General features: G+C 36.3%; 1 long non-coding RNA gene across 1 annotated transcript; it reads right to left on the bottom strand.

Moving 5' to 3' along the window:
• Positions 1–5,238: 5,238 nt before the first annotated feature.
• On the bottom strand, positions 5,239–8,152 carry LOC121422456. The gene is made up of 4 exons (XR_005971168.1): positions 8,029–8,152; positions 7,199–7,291; positions 6,576–6,684; positions 5,239–5,532 (listed from the first exon to the last, which is right to left on the bottom strand). It is a non-coding gene; the product is annotated as an uncharacterized LOC121422456 (long non-coding RNA).
• Between the last annotated feature and the right edge of the window lie 3,379 nt (positions 8,153–11,531).

Genomic DNA, 11,531 nt, shown 5'->3' with positions numbered 1-11,531 from the left:
TCATATGCGCTATGCACGTGTATATAACGAGATCTCATACTACGGTAGTCTTAAATATGTAGGAAAAATTGGAAAATCATGATAGATTTATTTTCTCCATCGTATCATTTTCTAATTGTGCACTGTCTACAGTCTCATTTAATTTATTTCTGCCAATTTCCATGTACCTCCAAATATGAAATGATTCCAAAATTACACTGTAAAGTAAGCCACGATACTTCAAATTTGCCATAATAATCAACACTTTGATTGTTGGCATCAACGGAAAGACAAGACAAGACTTCCAATACATCTAAAATCGTACCTACTAGTATTCCAATTCAAGCAATATTGGTCAAAGTAGAAAAACAAGAAATATCAAATTGAAAGTTTGGAAGATATTGGACCAAAAAATATATATGTGACGCTTTGAATCATGAGATGGTGATGATAATAAGGATGAACAGAATTTGGACAGGCCAATAGTGGTTTTGAAAGACTATAGTCAATCGCGGGGTCAAACTTAATTATTTAGGGTATGTTTTATTTTCCAAATACTAGCCAACGTGTTAAGGGTATGGTTTTCCCCGGGGTCATATTCTGGCGACAACTTGTTTAGGGGAAAAATGTGTAAATGAAGCCCTCGAAAAACTTGTTTAGGGGCCGGGTGTTTCGGGGGCAGTTCTAGGGGGGGGGCAAAGGGGGCACGCCCCCCCAAGAAAACTCTTTTTTAATGTAAAAATGCCATTGATTTTTTTTTCTTTTTTGCTTGTCAAAATTTTCAGGTACAAAATATTCTTTATTTGTGGTTGAAAATCTTTTTTTTTTTCGGGTACAAGATTTCTGGTTGAAAACTTTTTTTTTTTCTTGACATTTTTTTCGGGTACGAAATATCCTGATTTGTGGCTGAAAAACTTTTTTTTGTTTGGGGGGCTCTTGTCAAAATTTTCCTCCGAAAAATTAGCCCCCCCCCCCCCCTTTGGAAAATCCTGGATCCGCCCCTGGGGTGTTTTCAAATAATTTGGTCACGCATGTGTACAGCAATCACATCCACATTTCCCGCCCAAAGCTGATTTTCGTTGGTTTTTTTAAAGCTTAGGGTGGTCAACAGTTTCTTTCTAGCTTTATTCATACAAACAATATAGGCCCTAATTGTATCTAATAGCCCTAACTAATTAATTAGTGCGAGCGTGAAGCGCAAGCTATTTTTGGGGAAACTCATGCAAATTGAACACTCTGAGCAATGTTTGTGATCACGAACACTTCCACTTGATTCAGCATGGACCTATATATAAGCCCATGCATGATCCCCTTTACGCTGGGAAATTACTAATTGAACTATATTTTGTATAGGCCTATCCCTTAAAACCTTGAGTTTTGAGGGTCTATGCTTTAAGAACCATCTATTTAATGCAAAAATGCATGCATATGCATAGGCGGAATCAGGGGGGCGAGCCCCCCCCCCCCCCCCCTTATTGGCGGAGCAAAAAAAGAGAAAAAAGGGGAAAAGAAAGAAAAAAGGGGAAAGGAGAGGAGAGGAGAAAAAAGAAGGAGGAACATTAAAGAAGTAACACGAGTGAATAAAATAAGATGAGGGGAAGACTTGATAGATAATATAAAATCTGTTATGTCAGTCGGGATATAAAATTTTCGCTCGCGCTTCGCACTCGCATTGCCTTTTAGTTGATTTACGTATCTTGCTCAATATGGAGTTTAAAATATAAAATTTTGAAGTCAATATACAAAACATATTTCAGCTCGAAAATTGAACTTTCATTATTTTGTTTGATTTACAGATTGATTTTAAAAAGTGCTCTGTAAAATTTCTGTTTTATGGTCTGAATATTAACATTTTCTGCTTGCGCTGCGCTGCGCTCGCAAAATTTGATTTCTCAGGTACCTATTATTTTCCTGTATTCCATAAAGTTATCCAAATAATATCTCTATTCAGGTCAGATTGTCAAAACGTAACAGTTAGCGATGCACGCTCACATTTTGATTGGTGAGTTATGTATATCTCAATATTGATTAGAAAACAAACTACTTCAAATCCCCGTTTGATGACAGTTTATCATAAATTCGGCTCGCGATTTCCGCTCGCATTGATTGTTGAAAGATATTATTAACTCATGCATCTTATTCATAATTTACAGTTTTCAGGCCGTAATTCACAGATTTTGCGCTTTCATGCTTTTATATGGCGACATATTATATAATGTCCTTATCAGAATGTCCGCGGTGCTATGTCATAACTCAAAGTAATAATAATGAAACATATCAGCTCTTTTTAAACTGTGATCCATATCCACGGTACCTCACAATAAGTTTTCCCACAAAGTGCTTGAAATACAGAGCTTAAATTGCCCCTTTTCAGATCGGAATATCATATATTTTTAGCTCGCGCTCTGCGCTTGCTTTATTGATTTTCATGATAAGAAAGGTATTCAGAATACCCAAATTCTATGTCGAAATCAGATACCCAGCTTAATCTTTATTTAAATCATTATCCAGTTTCAGATCACAATATTAAAAATTGTCTGCTCGCGGTTTGCGCTCACATTATTAATGTAGGAAACTTTCTATAATTACTCATCCTTTTCATTATTTAAAAAAGATGAATAGAGTGTCCAGAATTTTCCGCTCGCGCTCGCATCAATTGTTTAGTTATATACTTATGCTTTTCATGATTACAGGAAGTGCTTAGAATTTCCATTCTTCAGGTAGGAATGTCAAAATTTTCAGCTCTCGCTTCGCGCTCGCAATATTTGATAGTTAAAATATGTAACATCTTCCAACAGACTTTTTTTATCAGATCAAAACATATATTAAAATAAATACAAGAATTCTGCTCGCGCTTTGCGCTGGCATTATTTATTTAGGGAGATTTCCAATTACTCATCCTTTTCATGATTTAAAAAAAATGTGAAAAAAGTGTCGCATTTTTAGGTTTAAATCTCGAATTTTTCAGCTCGCACTTCGTGCTCGCATCAATTTTTGAAGGTGGGAGCATGTTATTTACGTACTTAAACAAGTAGTAAACTTTGAAGAGTATTTATGTCAATTACTGTTAGAGTCTTATAATGGATTTGTGTGTGATAAATATTGGGAATCAGTACAGATTCGAATTGCTTTTTTCTGTAACAAGTATATTGTATTACTTTTAGTTTTTGCACATGTTGCCCAAACTATGTTGCAATACGATATATAAGGCAATATTAATGAATTGTATAGTATGACAAGAGTTTTCTTATGTGGATTTTTTTTTTATTTTTTCCATAGAGGCATGCGGCGTAATGAGCCCCCCCCAAAAAAAAAAAAAAAATGTTGATGGGGGTAGATATGGCGTATTCAGGTGCCCAGGTCAATACTGTGTTGCAGATGCTTGCAGATTTCCCCTTTGGTGTATGCCCAATACATTTTCATCTTCTCCACACCATTGTCGTGCTCAGTTTCTCCAGTCATTGAGAAATGTCTTATACCATACATTATTCTTTTTCCTTGGTCATCATGATTGTTTTTTTTTGGGGGGGGGGGGCTAGGAAGCCCCACCCCATCTGTACACCACTCTAGAGGTGGATATACATATCGACGATACAAACATAATTACTACAAAGTGGGCAATTAGACCCAAGGAACGATTTGTGAAATATATGTGTGTGTGTGTGAGGGGAGGGGTGTTGGGATTAACAATGATTGATTTTTGATGAAATCTTTAATAAGAAAAAAAATGTTGAAAAGAATGTAGGCCTATACGTAACAGTTCTATGTATATTTACGTTTAAGACGTTAACAATAAAACGGAAATGAGGGGCAGGAGCTCCCAGCGTCCCCAAGTTTCCGCGGCTGACAGTATGGTAATAATAATTTCATTCTTTGCATCAGGAACTCTCTTCGCGCGATTACAATTAGTACTCTAACAAGCGATTACAAAATATTGTAAACTATTTGGGTTATATCCATGCATCATCCCAGTCCGTCATCTGGTAATAAGCCTAATATCCAGAGGCGGCGCCAGACCACGATAGGCTTGTTTTGATAGGGGGTAGTGGGAACAGTCATTAAGTTCATGGTAGCTAGGCATTCTATATACTTTCGTTCTTCTTTACCCCCACCCCCTCCCCGTATTTCCTGTTCTTATAATTCTTTCAATTTCACCCACTCCTCCCCTGCAAATTTCCTCATCTCTTCCATCCCATCATCAACTGAGCCCCCTCCTCAACCATTTTCCTCTCTATGTATCTCTCATCTGCTCATGGACACACCCTTATTGCCTCTCATCTACTTCAAATCCCCCTTCACCGAACCTTTTTTGCCGATTGAAACCTTTATCACCTAGTCCAGATCTTTGGGACATGCTTATTTTAATAGGGGGTATAAAAGTACCGGGTGTACTGTCTTGAACTTTGTATCCATCAATTATTATAGAGACATTTTATATACTCTATATCGTTCTTTATTTTTTTCCTCGTTTTGCGTGCAAGTTTAGCTCCACTTCACTCCTCCCGATTTCTCTCTGAATTCTTCATCTGCTCATACCTGTTTTACCAACTTCTTTTTGATGAGGATCAGTATATTATGAATATAGGCAATCAAAACAACAACGTAGCGTTAGTCTTGCAAGTTGTATTCTGTGAACAGATTTATATATTTTTATGGATTGTAGGAGTAGGTTCACATTTTAAATTTGGGATTGGTTTTACGAGAATTCTGAGTAACAGTAAGAAGACTTTGATGCCTTTGTATGCAACAGCGGGACTTTTTTATGAAACCAGAAGTAAATTTAAGCTCAGGCTAAAAGTGAAGGTCTTTTTGCTTAACTTTTTGCTTTTGGTTTCAATAATATCAGTCACTGCGCGGCGGTTCGAAAATATCAAGCCTTATTTTGCTCTCAAGTCAATCATCGTTGCAGCTTACAGTTTCATAAACCAATTTTCTTATAAACTTGAATGTAGATTGAAAATATATAGATTTCTCAAATTGGTTTTGTAGTTTTCAAATGCAATACTCCCAAGACATTACAAGCAAGAGCTCACGATCACATTACCTAACGTGAAAACGTATGCAAATTAGGGTTTTATATATATCTTCAACGAATACTGGGAAAAAAATATATATTTATATATTTGCGACCTGTTGAGGTTATATTAATTGGGAAACGTAAAGGTCTTGCTTGTAAGTCGATCTCTCAATTTCAAAAGCACCTACTGCACTCAAAACCTCACCATGCACTTTAATGAAAGAAACGTACAAACAATTTTGAATTATAGCATCATATTTTATAGCGAATATTGTCAATGTTCAAATAATATAATTTCGAGGTAGTAAAGGAAAATCCTGAAATAATAATTTCAAAATGAGCAAGATGCACGGGGCACCCGTAAGTGATTCTGCAATTTAAGCTCTTTGAAATGCCTTAATTGCATCAATTTTTACAAGTGTAATTTATATATTTTTAATAAAAAAATAATGTACATTATGTTACAAAAATGATATATAGTATACACAAATACACAAAATGAAATCCGCTTGGAAGCTTGCAGAAGAGATGACAATCTGCAGACAGGGAATACAAAGAGGGGAAGAGAAAAACATTATAAGCCATGTAGATATTCATTGTTTGTATCACGACTAATGAAATAAGACATGTCCAACGTCACGAGTCTATATTACATGGAATCGTATAGTTACTTAGAGCATAAAAAGAAATGAAACCTTTGGATCAAGTGGGCTTGTGTGAAAACAGAACTTTGAAAAAAAATCGTACAAATATTGAGAAAGTTCTGAGCATTTGAATGTATTGCGATCAATAATGCTATCCTCTCGTTTGTAATGGACAAGATGTGCGATGTCACATGTGAACAATTACCTTCCCTTTATTGGACTATAAAATACTAAAATGCCCTCAAAATATTTCAATATTTTGTTCGGCAATTGTCGGATCTTACATTTTTTCTTGATTTTGATTGGCCGAGAACTTGTAGGATAAAACGTCCATGTCCTTTTATGAAACGCTCCCCGGGTCTTGCTTATATTAAGATTTTAATTAAAGGCAAGTCCACCCCTCAAAAAATTTATTTGAATAAAAGAAGAATCAAGAAGCATGATTTTTTTTTTCAAAATCGAATGTAAAATTAGAAAGTTATGACACAAAACAGTTAATTATGTTCACCATGGTCGGTATGAAATGAGGGGACTGATGACGTCATCCACTCACTATTTATTTAATTGGAATTTTATTATATGAAATATTTTAATTTTCTCCTCATTGTTGTGTGAAATAAACGTTTTATTCCTCCTGAACAAGTGGTATTTCCATTGTTCAGTCGAAGTTAATCCATAACGTCAAATCTGTAAAATTGAAGTATTGTATATCAATTCAAAACATAAAAAAAAAGAGTGATGGTCAACATGGACTCTCATTTGCATGTCACTGAGTTCTGCATATATTTGAAAAATAAGCGAAACTATGAAATGTCATAACTTTCTTAGTGAACATCCGATTTTTTAGGAACTTGTTTGGTTTCTCTTTTTATTCAAATCCAACATTTTTCTGGGATGGACTTGACCTTTAAAACCACACTCGTATGATCACTCACCTCCCTAACGGAAAGAAAATGGTCTTGATGATCTAGCACGAACAGTTCCCCATAGTACAGGCACAGGCACCTTCACATTTGCAGCCATCGGCACACTTGCATGCAGCATCTGAAAAAAAGTAAAAAGATCACTCTTTAATACCATCGCTTGGAGAAGTGTCTGATAATGAAAATGCAGTTAACGGAACACATAACTGTCGGCATGAAATCGAGATCTATATCGTGCAGATCCAAAAAAAAATTCAAGAGTAGAAATCTATGGCAACTGATCAATGATCTTTTGTCACATCCTGGTAGACAAAGTATAAAAAAAAACACAAGATGGTGACAAAGAATGATTTTATGCCACTCTTTATATTTGCCCCCAATAAAAAAAAATATAATGAAACCATGCAGCACAGAACGGGTTTCGAGACGCATCTTCTATAACCGTACAAACGGTCACATCCTGTAACATTAATGGTTTCCAATTCCGTATTCGCAACATATTTTCAATTATGGGAATTTCCAACAGCATAATATTTGCCTATTGAACTAGAATTAATATAGCTAGGTTGGTTCAATTATATAGGACTTTACTTTGCTTAGAGTGAATTCAATAGGTTTTTTGATTGGCCACTCACTTGAACATTTTCCACAGCAAGTTCCATCTCCTTCCTGACAGCACTTTCCTGTGATGCAGCACTCTCCACCCCCGCAGGCACACTCTTTGCCATCTGGAATAAATAAAAAAAAATCATCATAAGTGTCACTGGTGTGGAAGTAAAATATATTTCAAAATCTTATTTTCAGACTACAAATAAAGCAAAGTATTATCCAATTGTTTACATATCAGATATTACTAGAATCACCTTTGACAAGAAAAAAAGGATAAACTCGCGGCGGCGCATGAACAAAACGAAAATTAAACTTCGAATATGAACACTACTTTATTGAAACATTGAAATCGTATTGAAAAGCAAAATTAAACTTCCCTGTGAAAGGGGTGTAAACAGAACGATGCATGGGCGACGCCATATTTCGATTAACCTTTTTCGTATTCTTATCTCTTTCTATCCATACTTTCTAATCTCATTTTTCTATTCCCGCTATAATAGCAATAATAACAATCTGTGGTAAGGATCGACGCTCACACCCCTTCTCCCCGTGGTATCATCTCTGGCTATACAACAACGGAATTTATCCCAATGTAAAAAATGGCCTAGCTTGGAGAATTGTTTGTGCCACATGGAAAGGTGACATTCTCCTTCAGATAAAAAAAAAATGCCGAATGCAGACAATTATATTTAGGTAATCTACTACTTGGCGCAGGGCAACATCAAACGCATCGGGAGCTAGATGCCGCGGCACGCGTGCTCAGATTAACCCTCGATAGATCCTCAATCATCACCGTCCCTTCTGTGGCGCCATCGAGCATGCTCAATACATTATATAGTTATTTTATAAATCTTACCTTGGCAACAGAAACACTTAACGTCAGGTCCAGGCATCGTGATGATGTTTCGAAACTGGTGATTCTATAAGGATAATTAGGAAGTCGTTTGTAGCTAGGTGCAGGTATCAGCCAGCAGAATGATGATGATTGGCTTTCCGAGTCCGGGGTTTTATATGCCTTTTCATCAAGTTCCGTGTGCAAAACATTCCTAAATTGCTATCAAATTCTATGCACCCGGCCCAGTTAAGCCCTTGGCCTTGGGGGCGTGGTCAAGGACGGGTGCTTAAATTTGCACACGTTATTTTTTAACCATCGAAATGGGGCGTTTTTGTTTGAAAATTCAACAGTAGTCGACTTTTGCACATCGCATATTTCAGGGCGGAAGGGCCGGGGGGGGGGGGCTAAAGGGGAATTAGGTCTTCTTCATTTGGAATGAAAAGCATTTCTTTTTTTCCCCAAAAAAATACAGCCCCCTGTTAACAAATTGTAACGGACAGTAACGTTAATTGCCCCCCCCCCTTAATTCGGCCCGCTTCGCGTGCTTGGGTTCGAGAACTCAATTATTTCGCTAATTTCAGTGGGTTTTAGCAGTGAATAAATTATACGAATTGTAGTTTATTTCGACATTTTCCATTCTGCTTTAAAATTTTAGTCATTTTCATGTTATCATTGATGTAAAAATATTTGTTAATTAATGTACAAGCATTGCCTATAGATAATAACTCGGAATTTGATTTTAAATGCATCATAATTTTTGTTGTATAATCCTGATTCTGTTTTCATTAGGTCATTGATGTAAAACAGCTTTTTGCAGATCTTTCGTACCTGACTGAATGTATTTTAATAAATAATCAAATAAACGGATGAAATATATAGCTCGCACAATCGCTCGCTTCGCGACCTCGTGCACTTCGTTCTCTCGCTAAATTGTCAAATTTTCAGAACTGTGTGCTCTTTGATGGATCTTTAAGACAATTAAATATTTATCTATATTTTATTTTCTTGTTAATCTGTAAAGAAAGCGAGGATGATAAGGAAAATTACGACATCTAACTTTATTGCTTATTTTAAAACGAACTACGAATTATAAGCAACCGATCCGACTTGCTGAAATATGGAGGGGGGGGGGTGAGAACGGGTTGATGTCATACAGCACGTAATATATTATTTAAAATCGGAGGAGTTGCCTTTCCCGTTTTCGAAAAATCACATTACCTGTTTTTAAATTAACATGTGACTTATTCTGTCGAATGCTTGTTTACGATACACTGACACCTCTGCTGTAACATAATCATGCGTAATATATTTATAGGCAGTATACTTTGTGTTTTGGTCGATCGACCGGCGAGAGAACATATTCTATATCGGAACAAATTTCATTTTGGTTACCCCTTGCAACCGGTCGACGGGTCTTTCAATTTTTCTGATATGCTTTTAATATTACTTCTTTTATATTGTATGTAGTTTTTTTAATCAATTGTGTATTATGTATTGTATTATGATTGTTTTACGTATTTCATATGTACAGGGCTCTCTCGAAAGACAGTTTTTATGTACTGAAGAGACCACCCTGTCTAAAGAAAACAGAAATGAATAAGTAATAAATAAATAAATGAATATGTGTTATTCCTTTTCCCAGATATAAATTTCAAAAAATTAAAATCAATAATACATACATGAATATAAACAAACAAATGAATGAATGAATAAATAAACAAACAACCGACCCTTATGTACAACTGATTGAAGAATAAAAGGTGAATCGATTTATTGGTTGAAGTGCAAAATAACTTGATTCGGCCTCTTTAAAAAGAAGAAATGTCAAATACTCTTTGCAGCAATTTATTTGGCAGGAGTTTGCACTCGTCTTTTGACTTCTAAAGTAAAGGTTCGATGACCCAGCTATTCTAATTTGCCTAATTAGAATACCCTTTGTATATTAAACAAAGCACGAAAACAAACCTAATTAATTAACATATGTCTTTTCTGTATTGCGTAACGGGGTAACGCCTTCCGATTAGAGTGGCAATAGTTTTGCACTCGTCTTTGCAATCGTCTTTGCACTCGACTGCCAGAGCAAAAGTCCAGCTAGGACCCCACCATTGTTATGGTTCTCTGAATGACCAAATGCCACCCTTTGTATGTAAACAATTCACACCAAAAAAAAAAGGAAGAAAAAGCAGACAGAACCTTTTCAGAATATGGGGCTTTTTTCTGTATGACGTAACTTATCTTCCGGCGATCACTGCAGCTTTTTTTAGCAACAGTTTTGCACTCGTCTCTGCGATCGTCTTTGCACTCGACTGCCAGAGCGTTTAAGTCCATGCAGGGACTCCACCATTGTTATGGTTCTCTTAATGACCAAATGCCACCCTTTGTTGTAAACAATTCACACACAAAAAAAGAAAGAAAGCAGACCGAACTTTTTCACAATATATGTTGTTGTTTTTTCTGTATGACGCAGTGGCGTATAGCTAGGATTTTTTCCCGGGGGGGGGCACTGGGGGGGTCCTTGCTTTTTCAGGGGGGGGGGGGCACCGGCCATTTTTCCGGTGTGTGTGCATGTGTCCACAAGGGCGAATCCGACTTTCGCCAATAGGGGACGGGTCCCGAAATTATCTTCACCTATATCAGTCACCTTTACTTCTTAGTTTTATTCTTATTAAACAACGTAACATAATCTCATATAAGCCTTATAAAAAGTGCGAGCGCGAAGCGCGAGCGATTTTTTTTTTACTTTAATGTATTTTTTCCTGAAAATTTAATTTTCTGGGCAATGCGATGTGTGATCCTGAACAAGATTCGTATGTATACCCCCAAGCGCGAACAGAAATTTTTATCGACAGTTCTAGAATTATCGAAAAGAGACCTGTTATAAGGACTGCTTACAGTTACCCATGAAGACGGTATATACAATGTATTTCATTAATGCGAGCGCGAAGCGCGAGCAAATTTTTTGACATTCCGACCTAAAAAAAATGGTCATTCTAAGCACTTTTTGTATTAATTAATGGGATAGGTATGTAACTAAACAATAGATGCGAGCGCGAAGCGCAAGAGGAAGAAAATTGAGATTTTAGACCAAAAAGCGGGACACTCTATTCATATTTTGTAAGTCATAAATAGGATATAGTCAATTGGGTATCATTAAAATGCGATCGTGAAGCGTGAGCAGACAATTATTGATATTCTGATGTAAAACTAGATTAAGTACATTTTAAATAAAGAACATGCAGGCTATCGCGCATGTTTTAGATTTAGAATCTGGGCATTCTGAATACATTTGTTTAATGGAACATTATGGAATACACGTAGACAATATGAACTTGGCAAATCAAACAATGTGACCACGCAGCGTGAGCTTAAAATGCTGATATGTAGACCAGGACATTTTACAGAGCACTTAAATTTGTAAATGAAAAAAAATAATGAAAGCTCGATGTCCGAGCTAAAATATGTTTTGCATATTGACTTCAAAACTTGCTCCACATCAGCCTATTGAGCAAGATATGAATCCCATC

Source organism: Lytechinus variegatus, chromosome 1 (genome assembly GCF_018143015.1).
Source record: "Lytechinus variegatus isolate NC3 chromosome 1, Lvar_3.0, whole genome shotgun sequence".
Lineage (NCBI taxonomy): Eukaryota > Metazoa > Echinodermata > Echinoidea > Temnopleuroida > Toxopneustidae > Lytechinus > Lytechinus variegatus.
Note: the sequence above shows the minus strand (reverse complement) of the source record. Positions and strands in the feature narration are given on the sequence as shown.